This window comes from Rhinopithecus roxellana, chromosome 16 (genome assembly GCF_007565055.1).
Source record: "Rhinopithecus roxellana isolate Shanxi Qingling chromosome 16, ASM756505v1, whole genome shotgun sequence".
NCBI classification, from domain to species: Eukaryota; Metazoa; Chordata; class Mammalia; order Primates; family Cercopithecidae; genus Rhinopithecus; species Rhinopithecus roxellana.
Genome location: NC_044564.1, coordinates 81,404,841 through 81,420,838, shown reverse-complemented (window position 1 = coordinate 81,420,838; position 15,998 = coordinate 81,404,841).

Below are 15,998 nucleotides of genomic sequence, written 5' to 3'. Positions count from 1 at the left end.
GGATGTTTTTCTCAGTAACATATTAGAAATTATGCATTGTACTCATAATTACACTGTTTCTTGGTCCAAATTTTAAATGTACTGTGGCAAAATTAACAACTCTTTTTTAAAACTGCTCCATTAGATGTTCATTTAAATATTATTTTGCTACACTCAGTAATAATATTATAATTTGCCACCAATAAGGTATATTTTAAATCAAATCAATTACCTGTCATATTGGCTACATAGATCACAAAACCAACTTGAGTGTCATTCTCTATGGCTACACATTAGAAAACAAGTCCTGTAAATGACTATCTGTGTTTGTTATTGAATTACACTATCTGTAGTCATGTATATCGCACATTTGAAATGGCACACTGCCTAACTTACAAGATATTTTTGGCTTACATATAAAATATTAACAAGACAATATTTTTAGGAAAAATAAGGGCCCACATCAACAAAATATTTTCTAAGTTATATTACTTTGCTTATGTAGGAAAAAGGAAATATTTGTAAAAACATCCACATTGTTACTATGAAGTCAAAGAAACCTGATGATTTTGGAACTTCAAAATAAGTAAAAAAACAAAAAGCACAACAAAAGTTCTGAAGTGGCACTTCACTAAAGAATATATACAAATGACAAATAAGCATATGAAATTTGCTTGATATAATGTTATTAAGGAATTACAAATTGAAACAATGAGATACCACTGCATTACTGCTGTAATGATTAAAATCCAGAACACTTACACTGAATTCTAGAGAGAACATGGGACAAGCAGGGTTCTCACTCATTGTTGATAGTATTACAAAATGGTACAACCACTTTGGAAGACACTGATAGCTTCTCACAAAGCTAAACATAGTCACACCATTTGATCCAGCAGTCCTGCTCCCAGGCATTTACCCAAATGGGCTGAAAACTTAAGTCCACACAAAAACCTGAATATGGATGGTTATAGCAGCTTTATACATAACTGCCAAAACTTGGAAGCAACCAAAATGTCCACCAATAGGCGAATGAATAAAAATCTATGGTAAAAACAATGGAATATTATTCAACAATAGAGAGAAATGAGTTATCAAGCCCCCCTACACCAAAAAAAACAACATAAGAGAATCTGTAATGCATATTGATAAGAGAAAGAAATAACTCTGAAAAGCCTACATAGTATGTGCTTCCAAATATATGACATTCTGAGAAAGCAAATCTATAGAAGCAGTAAAGAAATGAGTGGTTGCCAGGTGCAGGAACACAGGGGATTTCTCGGGCAGTGAAACTATCCTGTTGATAATGTAATTGTGCATACGTGCTATTATGCATTTGTCAAAACCTCAGAACTGTAAAACACAGAGAATGAACCCTAACACAAGCTATAGACTCTATGTAATAATAATGTGTCAATATTGGTTCATCAATTGTAACAAGGGTACCACACTAATGTAAGGTGTTAATAATAGGAGAACTGAGGGTGGGGTGGGGCATGAATAGGAAGTATAAAGGAATTTTCTGCTAAAATTATATGTAAACCTAATACTGCTCTAAGCAATAATGTCTACTAATTAAAATAATAGAAAAGAAAATTTTAAAGCAAACTTTTTTCTTGAGAAAAATATATTTTTGTATGTAAAAGATCTATTAAAAATGTCAGTAAATATAATTTTTCTACTCACATAAATAAGGACAGAGAGACGGAGGGAGGGAGAGCAGAAAGGAGGGAAGAAGAGAGGGAAGGAGAAAAGGAAGGAGGGGAGGGGAGGAGGAGAGGAAGAGAAGGGAAGGGGAAATATTAATAAAAGCAACATGACAGGAAAACAAGACTTTGGTTCAGATGTAATCACAGAAAGTAAGAATGTTTCCCCACAATGTATAACCTAGGCATTAGTAATTGACTATTAAAGCATCATCTAAATATCTAGGCCAATAACAACTCTTAATAAGTGATAGATGCTATCCATCCTTATATATGGAGAGAGAGCTCTCTATCTCCTCAATCTGTTCTCTCTCTTCAAAAGCAAACTAGCTCTCATGCACTACTCACCTTTGAATAGGTACTGAATTTTGACTCTAAAATCCATTTCTTCTGTGCTCTCGCCCTTACCCACACAATGGTGGTTCATATAAACAAGTATAAGAAGGAAATAAAAAGGTTTGGGAGCATTAGAATCATAGCGGAGGTAAAAGGAAGCCATCAATAAATCAGGTGATATAGGCAGGAGGAGGAGGAAACTATTAATAAAACATATATCACCAGATGCAGTTTACTACTGCATGTATAATCAATGGAAAAATATACTAAGCTTTAAGTACTTTCTGAAGTGCTTTCAAAACCTTGTACAAACTTATATGCAAATCAAAGCTATCCATTTAAAACATATCATCATCTTAATTTTCACAAGTATTAAAGTGAAAGTGAGATTGAAAACAGCACATTGTTCTGGGGAAAAAGAGGGAGAAATAATAATATCCTTCTATAGTAATTATTTTAGGTACTTGATATTCTGTGATTTTTTTTTTTAAGGAAAAAGGTGACTGTAAGTACAATGCATATAAATTTAAAAATCAACTTATAAGAGCTGAATAGCTTGCTTATCTCTCTAAAGAGTATTCAGCTGCATTTGTTTAGTGAATAAACATGAAAAATGTTTGCAGGTGATTGCTTCTTTCTTAATTTTCAAGGTTTCCCAGGGGCCTTTATGTGATAAGCAAAAACTTATTTAAAATCTTCTATAAAAGTTTAAAAAGAAGTATCTGACAAAATAACCAGCAAACAAATATACGCATGTATCTACTGCTATATATGCTCAAATCAATATACTATTCAATATAAAAACTATAGGTGTTCATCAGTTTAATGAGTTAAATTCACTATGCATGTACACATGTATTCATCCATCCAGCTGTTTGTTCCTCTAGTCATCTATTCATTTAAACATTCAACATTTATTACATGCCTACTATTTTCAGGCTCTATATAAATGTATCTAAATCCCAAAGGCAGAAGTGATTAAATTATTTTAGCAGATAGTACACAGTACCTCTTTTTGAAATATAGTATTTTCCTTGGCAAGTAATATAAATTTTATCACCAAAATTATATCAAATCTATTCATTTCTTTCCATTTCTGCTAGCACTACTCTAGACCAAAGTACTAGTGTCTCCTATAACAGGCTGGTAATTTGTCTTACTATTAATCTTTTGCAGTCGTCATTTTCCATGTTCATTTAAATCCCTACATACTTAAGTGCAGTCTCTGCAAAGCAGCCACAGTAGAAAACACAAGATTTAATTCTAGTCATGTCACTTCTATTCATAAAACTATTTATTGCCTTTCTATTGTATACTTTTTGCACTTACAAAACCCATAACACAGTCTTCTAGAGTTGAACTCTTGTGTCGGGGATCCCATCAGCTTTTTAAAGGCAACATGCTTTTATTTGGTTAGTCATCCCCATACAACTCTGTATAGTCTCATTTATTTTAGATACTTAGCCCACATGTTTTGGTTGAATAAATGAAATATGTTAGAGCAATATATAAATATATTCAATTCACAATGCTAAATACATATGCCAGAAAAAAAAAGTGGATGGGGAGAAAACCTAAAGTTCAGTTTTACATGTTTCTGAGATACTCAAGTGAAGATATTATGCAGGTTCTTGAGTATACAAATGAAGTTAATAGGAGCTATCTTTGCCATACACACACATACACACACACATATACACACAACACACACATACACAATGTAGGTACACACATCCATATGAAGGTTTTGACAGAGTGCAGGAGACAGTGTCTCTCAGGAAAGAAGAACAGAAAAATAGACTGTGGACCTAATCCTAAAATCCAAATAACTACCCCATTATGCCCTATAGAGGTCATATAAAGATGAGGAGATTATAATGAAGATTAAACATAATTGTCCAGAAAAATAAGAGAAAAAACAAGTAGAATGTGGTGGTAGGAGGGATACTTTGAGAAGTGAGTAATCAATTATATCTGGTGTTGATGAATGCCATTCAGCTAAAATGAGAATGTCTCTTGTGAATCTGGCGGTATGAAGTCATCAATGATCCTGACATGAACACTTGTCTTGAGCAACTTCATCAGATTAAGGAGAAAAGACTCGATGAGTATAAATGGGGAAGAGAGGAGGAAGCTTTTGTTAATGTACTTTAGGAGAGATAGTATATTATGCTATTTTGGAGTGATGCAAGCAAAAATGGAAGATTGTTGATGCCAGACAGTTGGAATTAACAAAGAATGAAAGTCCTTTGGTTACAAAGATTAGATATAAGTTAATTGGCTAGAATATACCATGTGCTCAATAATGGTAACATACAGTCTTGTTATGAGAAAGAGCAAAGATTATTTTAGTGAGTTTTAATTGCATGTTTTTATGGTAAAATGAAACACTGCTTTTGTGAAGTTTTGATTACCTAAATCACAATAAAACAAATGTGACCATTGGTTCTCCAGTTTAACCAGTTGGAAAATAAAGCAATAGCCATAAAATAGCATTTCACTGATACCTTCCCATCCTCTCTACCCCAAATCTGGTTTTCTACTTGTTTCTCCTAAATTGTTCTAGTAATAACAAATAGATGCTTTATGAGGCATTCAAGGATTAACTAATTGCCTTGAATACCAGATAGTATCTATTTTCCTTCTCCATTGCTTCAGGGATATCTCTAATTATTGCTGTTTCCAAAAGGAAGAGATGTGTGGCCAGAGTTACTACCTACCAAAAGCACCACAATACCACTATAGCAATAATCAAGAGTGCTGTCTTTGGTCATAATACATAATACATAATACATAACCTTGAAGGCAATGAGACATCACATTTGGTACCCTTGCCGTTGCTAACTACCACGACAACTGCTGCATCCATCATTGCTAATCCTGCCACCATATTTGCCAATGCTTTTTCCAATAACTCCAGTAATATTCCCAATGTACGTTGCTTTCAGTGTCCCAGGAGAGTTGTAGAGCAGCATTCACCTAGTTTTTACTTGCCCTTTTATTAACATCTTTTTGTCCTAATAATCAGTTCAGTGACGCTGGAGTGAAGGACTTTGTGGAATTCTCAGAATTACTTGGACTTTCCAAATGCTCCCCTTCCCTCAATTTTACTTATTTTTGTTGTTTTTGCTTGCATTTTAAGAAGTCAAAGGAGATTGTCAGTTTTTTATGTAAATGTGTTTGTATCCCAACTAAACTATTCATATAAGGATTTTTCTAGCATGGACACAAATTAGCACTCAGATATGCAAATTTATTTTTCAAAACCGTGAGGTGGTTAACATATGACTTCTTGGTTTTCTGATATGTTCTGTACCATACCTGGGGACAAAAATGCAATGAATGTAATTTAGATGTAATTTAGAGAGAGAGAGAAGGGAAAGAGAAGCATTCAGAAATGTTTTCCTTCAAGAAATTTAACATACCAGTGATTTAATTTATAAAAGTTACCTAGAGTCTAAGTCTAGTTCTACAATAATCCATGGACTCTTCATAAGCATCTCCAAAATCTAAGGTTGGAAAAGTGTTTTAAAACTCAGATATGTCCTGCCTCACATTACCTAATTTACTCAATTTTTAAAGTATTTTTCTTTCGTAGATCTTCTTTGAAGTCAAACCAGATTGGTACCACAAGTATAGTAATCACACATATCAAAAACTTATCACCCAAATATATTGTATTGGTACATCAATTGGCCCCACAGCATGCAAAGATCCCAGATGATGGTGATGATGATAATGGTGCTGCACCTGGGACATAATAGGAGCTTAATATTTATTTCAAAAATTGATAAATGAATAAATTATAATTTGTGTTTTCATAAAACAATATAAAGCATTTTAATACATATTAGCTGATTTTATTTGTAAAGCAATCATCTGACTTGAGTAGGCTTTATCAGTCCTACTTTAGTGATTAAGCCTAGAGTGATTAAAGAATTTTGTCAATGACTAACAACTAATAAAATAATTATAAGCATGGCCTTCCTGCTCCACATTTGGGCCTTGGTTATTTAAAATTTAAAAAATTTAGGTCTAACGTGGTTTCTGTTTATTTCATTTCATTTTATGTATACATTATTTATTATAATTATAAAAAATATAAAATACATATTAAATATATTACATAATACTTTTTATGGCTGTGTGGTGTTCTATGATGTATATGTACCACATTTTCTTTATCCAGTCCACCATTGATGAGCATCTGGGTTGATTCCATGTCTTTGCTATTGTGAATAGTGCTGAGGTAAACATGCACATACATGTGTTATTACGGTAGAATTATGTATATTCCTTTGCACATATATGCAGTAATAGGAATCCTGAATTAAATGGCAGCTCTGTTTTAAGTTCTTTCAGAAATCACAAAACTGCTTTCCAGAGTGGCTGAACTAATTTACTTTCCCATAGGTAGTGTATACACATTACATTTTCTCTGCAACCTTGCTAACATATGTTATTTTTTGACTTTTCATTGATAGCCATTCTGACTGGTGTGTATGGCATCATAGTGATTTTGATTTGCATTTCTTGAATGATTAGTGATGAGAATTTTTTTATATACTTCTTGTCCATGTATATGTCTTATTTTGAGAAGTTTCTGTTCATATCCTTTGTGCATTTTTTAACAGGGTTGTTTTTTGCTTGTTAACTTGTTTAAATTCCTTTTAGATTCTGGATATTAGATTTATCTTGGAGGCATAGTGTGTATTTTTCCCCATTTTGTAGGTTGTCTTTTTACTCTGTTGATCGTTTCTTTTGCTGTGCAGAAGCTCTTTATTTTATTCAGGTCCAACTTGTCAATTTTTGTTTTGTTGCAACTGCTTTGAGTCTTCATGAAATCTTTGCCAAGGCCTGTATCTGGAATGATATTTTCCTAGGTTTTCTTCAAGGAATTTTGTAGTTTTAGATTATATATTTAAGTCTTTAATCCATCTTGAGTTAATTTTTGTATATGGTGAAATGAATGAGTTCAATCTTTATATTCCGCATATGACTAACCAGTCATTGTAACATTTTTTAAATAGGGAGTCTTTTCCCCATTTCTTGCTTTTTTTGACTTTGTCAATGGTCAGGTGGTGGTAGGTGTGCACCTTCATTGTTGGTTTCTTTAACCTGTTCCATTGGTCTATGTGTCTATTTTTGTGCCAGTATCATGTGTTTTTGGTTACTGTAACCTTGTAATATAGTTTGAAGTTGGGTAGTCTAATGTATTTGGCTTACGTACATTTTGTTTAGGATTGCTTTCGTTATTTTAGCTATTTTTTGGTTCCACATGAATTTTAGAGTAGTTTTTTTCTAATTTTCTGAAAAATGTTGTTGGTAGTTTGACAGGAATAGCATTGAATCTCTAAATTGATTTGGACAATATGGCCATTTTAACGATATTGATTCTTCCTATCCATACATGGAATTTTTAAAATTTGTTTGTGTCATCTGTGATTTCTTTTAGCAGTGTTTTATAATTCTTGCTGTAGAGGTCTTTCACCTCCCTAATTAGCTGTATTCCCAGGTAATTGTGTGTGTGTGTGGCTGTGTTCTTGATTTGGCTCTCAGCTTGGATGTATTTGGTGTTTAGAAATGTTACTGATGTTTATACATTTATTATGTATCCTGAAACTTTCCTTAAGTTGTTTACTAGATCTAGGAGCCTTTGAGCAGAGTCTATTGGATTTTCCACGTATAGATTCATATCATCATGAAGAGAAACTGTGTGACTCCCTCTCTTCCTATTTGGATGCCTTTGACTTCTTTCTCTTACTTGATTGCTCTGGCTAGAACTTCTAGTGCTATGTTGAATAGAAATGGTGACAGTGGACATCCTTGTCTTGTCTCAGTTCTCAAGGGGACTGCTTCCAGCTTTTCCCCATTCCATATGATGCTGGTTGTGGGTTTGTCAGAAATGGCTCCTAATATTTTGAGGTGTGTTTCTTCAATGCCTAGTTTGTTGAGGGTTTTTAATATGAAGGGATGTTGAATTTTATCAAAAGTGTTATCTTTATCTATTGTGATGATCATGTGGTGTTTGTTTTTAGTTGTATTTATGTGATAAATCACATTGATTGGTTTGCATATGTTGAAGCCATCTTGTAACTCAGAAATAAAGCCTACTTGATCCTGGTGGATTAGCTTTTGGATGTGCTACTGGATTTGGTTTGCTAGTATTTTCCTGAGGATTTTTGCATCTATGTTCACCAGGAATATTGCCCTAACATTTTCTTTCTTCATCGTTTCTCTGCCAGGTTTTGGTATCAGAATGATGCTGGCCTAATAGAATGAGTTAGGGAGGAGTCCTTCTTCCTTGACTTTTTGTAATAGTTTCAGTAGAATTGATACCCGCTCTTCTTTGTATATCTGGTAGAATTCAACTGTGGATATGTCTGGTGCAGAGCTTTTTCTGGTTGCTAGGCTTTTTACGGCATTCTATTTTGGAACCTGTTATTGATCTATTCAGAGTTTTAATTTCTTCCTAGTTTAAGCTTGGGAAGTTGTATGTCTCCAGGAATTTTTCCATTTTTTCTAGGTTTTTTTGTCTCTATGCAGAGAGATGTTTATAATAGTCTTTAAGAATTGTTTTTATTTCGTAGTGTCAGTGGTAATTTCACCTTTGTCACTTCTGATTGTGTTTATTTGGATGTTCTCTCTTCTTTCAGTCTAGTTTGTATTTAGTAATCTTATGTGTTATTTCAAAGAACCATATTTTGGTTACATTAATCTTTTGTATTTTTTTGTGCCTAAATTACATTCAGTAAGCTCTGATTTTGGTAACTGTTTTTCTTCTCATAGCTTTGAGATTGGTTTAATCTTGTTTTCTAGTTCCTTTAAGCATGTTGTTAAGCTGTTGAGATATTTCTTACTTTTTAATGTGGGTGTTTAGCACTCTAAACTTTTCTCTTAACATGGCTTTAGCTGTGCCCCAGAGATTCTGGTATGTTGTATATTTGTTTTCATTTGTTTCAAATAATCTCCCAATTTCTGCCTTAATTTTATTAGTTACCTGAAAATCATTTGGGAACAGGTGGTTTAATTTCTATGTAATTGCATCGATTTGAGAAATATTCATGGATATTTCTATTTTTATTACACAGTGGTTTGAAAATGTGGTTAGTATAATTTCAGTTTTTTCGAATTTGTTGAGAATTGCTTTATGACTGGGCATGTAGTTAATTTTAGAGTATGTGCCCATGTGCAGATAAGGATATATATTCTACTATTGTTACGTGGAATATCCTTTAAATGTCTCTAGGTTCATCTCGTCAGGTGTCAAGTTTAGTCCTAAAACCCTTTGTTAGTTTTCTGCCTTGATAATCTGTCTAATACTGTTGATGGAGACAGCCACAAGTCCTCAGCAAAACCCCACCTTCAAGCCTAAAACAGCCTGAAGGCTGAAAAACCAGACTGCTGGTCCCAGATGAAGCCCTCCCTTTCCCAACTGGTTCTCTCTGAATAATGCCTACCTGCACATTGGAAGGGTGGGGTGAAATCTCAGGAAGTTCATGCCATTTGCAGCGGGGAGGAGCCTGGCCTCTTCAGTTCCTGGGTGGTGACCTGGGATTCAATCAGTGAGGTGGGAGACCTGCTAGCAGGACTCTCTCACTTTACTGAAAATTCCTCTTTCCTTTTTTCTTTTTCCTTTTCTCCCAATAAACCCTACCCTAATCACCCTACAGTATGTCCATGTATCTAAATTTTCCTGGTCCTGTGACAACCCATTTTTTTCTACAACAATGTCAGTGAGGTGTTGAAGACTCCCACTATTATTGTATTGTTATTTAAGTCTCTTAATAAGTCTCAAAGAAGTTGTTTTATGAATCTGTGAGCTCCAGCATTGGCTGCATACACACACACACACATATATATTTAGGATAGTTAAGGATTCTTGTTAAAATGAACCCTTTATCAGTATGTCATGCCCTTCTTCATTCTTTTTGATATTTGATGAAGTCTGTTTTTTATAAAATAACAATAGCAACCCCTGCTCTCTTTTTTTAAATTTTCTTGATACATCTTTCTCCATCCCTATACTTTGTTTCTATGGGTGTCATTGCATGTGAAATGGGTCTCTTGAAGACAGCATGCAGTTGGATCTTGCTTCTTTATCCAAATTGCCACTCCATGCCTTTTAAACAAGTAGAATCAAGATGCTGGAAACCGTTTTGAAGATTATAACAGGAGATGAAACATGACTTTATCAGTGTGATCCTGAAAACAAAGCACAATCAAAGCAATGTCTACCAAGAGATGGAAGTGGTCCAATCAAAGCATATCAGATGGGTAAAAAGCAAAGATCATGGCAACAGTTTTGCTGATGCTTCAGACATTTTGCTGTTAAATTTCTGGAGGGTCAAAGAATGATAATATGTACTTATTATGAAAAAGTTAGCTAAAGCTTTAGTAATAAACAAATGTCCAGGAATGCTTAACCAGAGAGTCCTTCTCAAGAATAGCAATGTTCCTGCTTATTCTACTTATGAAATAAAAGCAATTTTGCATGAGTTTCTATGAGAAAACACCAGGAATCCAACTTAAGGTCCTGATTTGGCTCCTTCTGAATTATTATTTTTTTCCTAATCTTAAAAAATCTCTAAAGGCCGCCTGTTTTTCTTCAGTTAATAATGAAGAAGGACCTCACTGATATGTTTAAATTCCAAAGATCTTCACTTCTTTAGAAATGGACTAAATTGTCTGTATCATCCCTTACATAAGTGTCTTTATCTTGAAGTTTACATTGAGAAATAAAGTTTATATTTATATGCTTATATTTTAATTCCATTTATCCACACACTTTTTGAAGCAACCTTGTTTATTTTTATGGAAACACTGTCTTATGCAATCTGTTGTTGACCAAAATGTTGACTAGCTAGGCAAATGTGTAAAAGAAGGATTAACATATGTGAAAATTCTGAAGTAAAAAAAGGCAAGGGAAAGCAAAAGTAGAAAGAAAATGAAGAAAGTCACTGAAAGAGTAAGAAAGTGGAGATGTGTGAGACTGATTTTAAAAAGTAAAAGGAGGTACAAGCACCTGAAATACAAAGACCTAAAAGAAAACATATAATAAGTAGAGAGAGCAAGGACCCAGCCGTGAAGTCTTACAATCCATTAAGCTGATTTTGGTTTATAGCCTAAAGGTCTATATAAAACTCTAAAGTATTCTAAGCAGAAAAAGTAAATAATCAAGTTTATAGTTTGTAGTTTTTCTGGTCTCCTCATGGAGAATGTATTAGCTGGAGCCAAATGTACCTATGAAATGACTTGTGAAAAGTATATGACTATCTTCCAGGAAGAGCTGATAGTAGCCTCATATAAAGTGGTGCTAGTAGTGACAACAGAGAGAACTGAGCAAGATATCAGCAAAATGGTCAAGTAGGGAATTTCAGGGTACACTGTCCTGCAAGAAATATGTGCCCCCCTAAAATCTATAAACTGGTAAAACTGAATTTGCTTTACCATAACTCTGGAAGATGGTCAAATGTTCATAGCAGTAAATAAAATGTTTAATCATGAGAAAGACTACTTAAACCTAGTGGAAGAGCTTTGTGGACTTCTAATTTACCCTTGTTACACACACCTCCCTAGTGTGGTGGCAGTCCTGAAATCAGCAACCTGCATTCCTGATGTGGGTTCCTGGTTCTGTAGGCAACATAACAGACCTTATTCCGAAGGAATCATGTTTGTATATTTTGACCTTCCTGAGGCTGCCTAAATGACTGACACAAGGGGCTTGACTTTATTTTACCTAACTCAGATCTCTGTTAGGGTGAAGAAACAAATTTGGGAAGGACCCTCCTTCAAACAATCGAAAAGCAAATGAACAAGCCTCTGTCACCTGGAGAAAGAGGGCAAAAAATAGACATGCCAAAAGCTTTGAAGGAAAGGCTGTGGAGTAAAACGCTTCCTAAAATACGAACTTTAAAAAGCTCCTGGATATACTGGGGAATGTGGAAAACCAAGAAACAAGTAGAATGGAACGCAGGCTCAAAAATGATCTGAGACTCCATAACCTTTCACTTCTGGCTCATGTGTATGTTCAGAAGAAGTAGGAAATGAAGGGTCAGGTAGCATCAGAAATAATCAACTAAGCATGGAAGGAGTGACCAAAACAGAGTCAATAGGCAAAGATTTTTAAAATGTGTTTTTTTTTTTTCTTTTCATGATAAATTTCTTACCCCAGAAGGGTAAGAAAATATGTTGAACCACTAGCTAACCACTTCACCAAATTAACCAAGACTTCTGAGACTATACATAACAAATAATTCAGTCTTCAAAAAATAGGTTAGAAAACTAAACAAATAGATACAACTTAAATTAATCAATAATACCAAATCCTGAGGTGTGGGGAGAGTTTCATTTTCAGATACACCAAATCATAATTATACAAATGCCCCAATTTAACAAAAAATTATGATGCCTGCAAGAAAGAAACAAAAGCTCTTTCATAGAAAAAAGAAAACTCAAAGAAACTGACTATAAAGGAGCACAAGTTTTGGTACTCTAAAAACATTATAGGCCGGGCATGGTGGCTCACACTTGTAATCCCAGCACTTTGGAAGGCCAAGGCAGGCGGCTTATGAAGTCAGGAGATCAAGACCATCCTGGCTAACACAGTGAAACCCTGTCTCTACTAAAAGTACAAAACATTAGCTGGGTGTGGTGGCATGCACCTGTCATCCCAGCTACTCAGGAGGCTGAGGCTGGAGAATCGCTTGAATCTGGGAGGTGGAGGTTGCAATGAGCCAAGATCACACCACCGCACTCCAGCCTGGGCTACAGAGTGAGCCTCTGGAAAAAAAGAAAAAAAAGACTATACACCCACTGTCTCAAATATGCTTAAAGGGTAAAGGACTAAAGGACACTGGGGAACAACAACAACAACAAAAAAAACTAAAGAAAACTAGAAACACAATGACTCAACAAATAGGGAATCAATACAATTACAGCAATTTAAAAGGGAACCAAAAAGAAATTCTGGAATTGAAAAGTACAATAACTAAAATGAAAAATTTACTAGAAAAGCTCAACAGAAAATTTAAGCAAACAAAAGAAATAGTCATTCAAATAGAAGAAAAGACAATTAAAACTGCCCCACCTGAGGAGGCAAAATAAATTTTAAAAAACTAAATAATATTTAAGAGACCTCTGGAACACCATAAAATGTACCAATGTATGCACAATGGCAGTTTCAGATGGGTAGGACAAAAAGAAATGAGCAGAAAAAAAAAATTTAATAAAAACTTTTCAAATTTGAGGAAAAACATGAATCTCTACATCCAATGGGTCCAACAGTCTCCAAGAAGCATAAACCCAAAGAGATCCATACCAAGTTATAGTTAAAATGACAAAGGACAATGACAGAGAGAACCTAGAAAATAAGGAAGTCAGCAAGTACAGTTGATTCTCACTAAGATTAACAACCAATTTTTTGTAAAAATCCATGAAGACCAGAAGGTTTAAAGTATTGAAACAAACAGATCTGCCAATGAAAAATTTTATGTCAAGCAAAACAGTCCTAACAAAATAGATGGTAAATAAGATATCTTCAAATAAACAAAATATGAAGGCATTTGCTACTATTACACACGCTCTATAAAACATGCTAATGAGAATCTTTCAGGCTGAAATGAAAGGCAGCAAATATTAAATCAAAATCATGCAAAGAAATGAAAAGAAACATTAGTAAAGGTTACTACATAGGTAAATATAAAATACAGAATTATTTTATTTTTGGTTTATATTTCCTCTTATTTTCCTACATAACATAAAACAATAATTCTAAATCTATGCTAATGAGCATAAGGTCATTTTCGAAAATACCAACATATAGGAGAAGTAACAAAGATGTTAAAGAGCAGAGATTTTATATGTCATTTTAGCTAAGATGGTATTAATTTAATAATAGACTATTTTAAGTTTATGATGTTAACTGTAATCAGTGAGATAACTACTAAGAAATGAAATAATATACAGAGAGGAATCAAAACAGTACAACATAAAAAAAATCAGCTCAACACAAAAGAAGGCAATAATAATTAAGGAACAAAAAAGATATATGACATATATAAAAAACAAAATGGTGCAAGTAAATATTTTCTTAGAAATAAATGATTTAAATGCAAATGGATAAAAATCTCCAGTTGAAGTCCAGAGATTGGTAGAATAGAGCAATTACATGATACATCTATATGCTTGTGTACAAGAGACTCACTTTGAATCCAAAAACACAAATAATTTGAAAGTAAGTCATTTTTCAAAAGCATTCCATAAAAAATAGTGATGAAAATAAAATTGGAGTGCATATAGTAATTTCAGGTATAAGAGATATTGTCAATTATCGTTTGCGACAGTCAAGGTCAATCCATTCATAACAGAGAGCAATTAAAAACATATACCCATACAAAAACACAGCCCCCAAACAGATAATTTAAAATGGACAATAATAGTTAAAGATTTCACAATCTCACCTTCAGTAACAGGTGGAAAACTAGCATAAAAATCAGATTTGCACAACCCTATAAACCTATTAGAACTAAGGGGCAATAGAGAATACTTCACCCAAATAACAAAAGACCAAATATTCTTACTAAGTACATGTGGAACCTTTCCCCAAATCAACCATATGTTAAGCCACATAACAAGTCTCAATAAAATTATATAGATATTAATTATACAAAGGAATCTCCTCTGACTATGATGCTATGAATTTAGAAATTGATAACATAAGAAAATTGGGAAACTTAAAAATATATATAAGTTAAACAACACACTCTCAAACAACAATGGGTCAAAGAACTTATCACAAAAGATTTTAGAAAATGTCTTGAGACAAAGTAAAAGGAATAAACAACATGCAAAAATGTAGACTTTTAGTAAAACCCATTCTTAGAGTAAAATTTATAGCAGCATATACCTATATTAAAAAAAGAAGAAAGATCTCAAATCCATATTCTAACTCTACACCATAAGAAACTAAAAAGTGATAAGCAAACTAAATCTAAAACTAGCAGAAGGAAGGAATTATCATGATTAAAGCAGAACTAAATGATTTAGAAAATGAAAAATCAGTAGAGAAAATCAAATAAGCCAAATGTTCTTTGAAAAAGTTTGATATAATTGACAAACATTTATATAGATTGAGAAAAAAGGAGACTCAAATCATTAAAGTCATAAGTAAAAGTGGACATATTACTACAAAACCTGTACAAATAAAATGTAAAAGAATGTTTTGGACAATTGTATGCCTACAAAATAGGTAAATAAATAAAATGCACATATTTCTCCAAAAAACATGAATTACTAAAACTGAATCAAAAATGAAACTATCAAGAGATCCATTATGAGTAAAGAGATTGAATCTGTAATAAAAACTCTTTAAACAATGACAATAAAAAAGACCAAGACCAGGCATTTAGAGTGATTAATTCTTGTAACCATTTTAAAAAGAATTAGCACCAATCCTTCCCACATCCTTCCAAAAATAGAAGAGGATGAAGTTTCTAAATCATTCTATGAAGCCAGAATTACCCTGATACCAGTACCAGAAAATAATACAAGGAAAGAAAATAACACACCCATATAACTAATGAATATAGATGGAAAACTTCTCAGCACTGTATTGTCAGAACAATTCCAGCAGCATATTAAAATATTTATGAATCATAACTAAGATTGATTCCAAAATGCAAAGATGGTTTGACATGAAAATTAATGGCATATATTTTACCAATGAAAGTGTGAGTAAAAATTGCATAGTTATCTCAAGTGGTACAGAAAAAGCACTTAAAAAATCTAATACTCTTTTTTGGTTTAATTTTAAACCAAAATTTTAATTTAGCAAATAAGAAATAGAATGTAACTGCTTCAATGATAAAAAGTGTCTTTAAAAAATCATTGCTAACATCCTAATTAATAATAAAAGCCTGGAAGCTTTCCTCTTAAGTAAGTCATGGATGACTGGCCACTACTATTAAACATTTTATT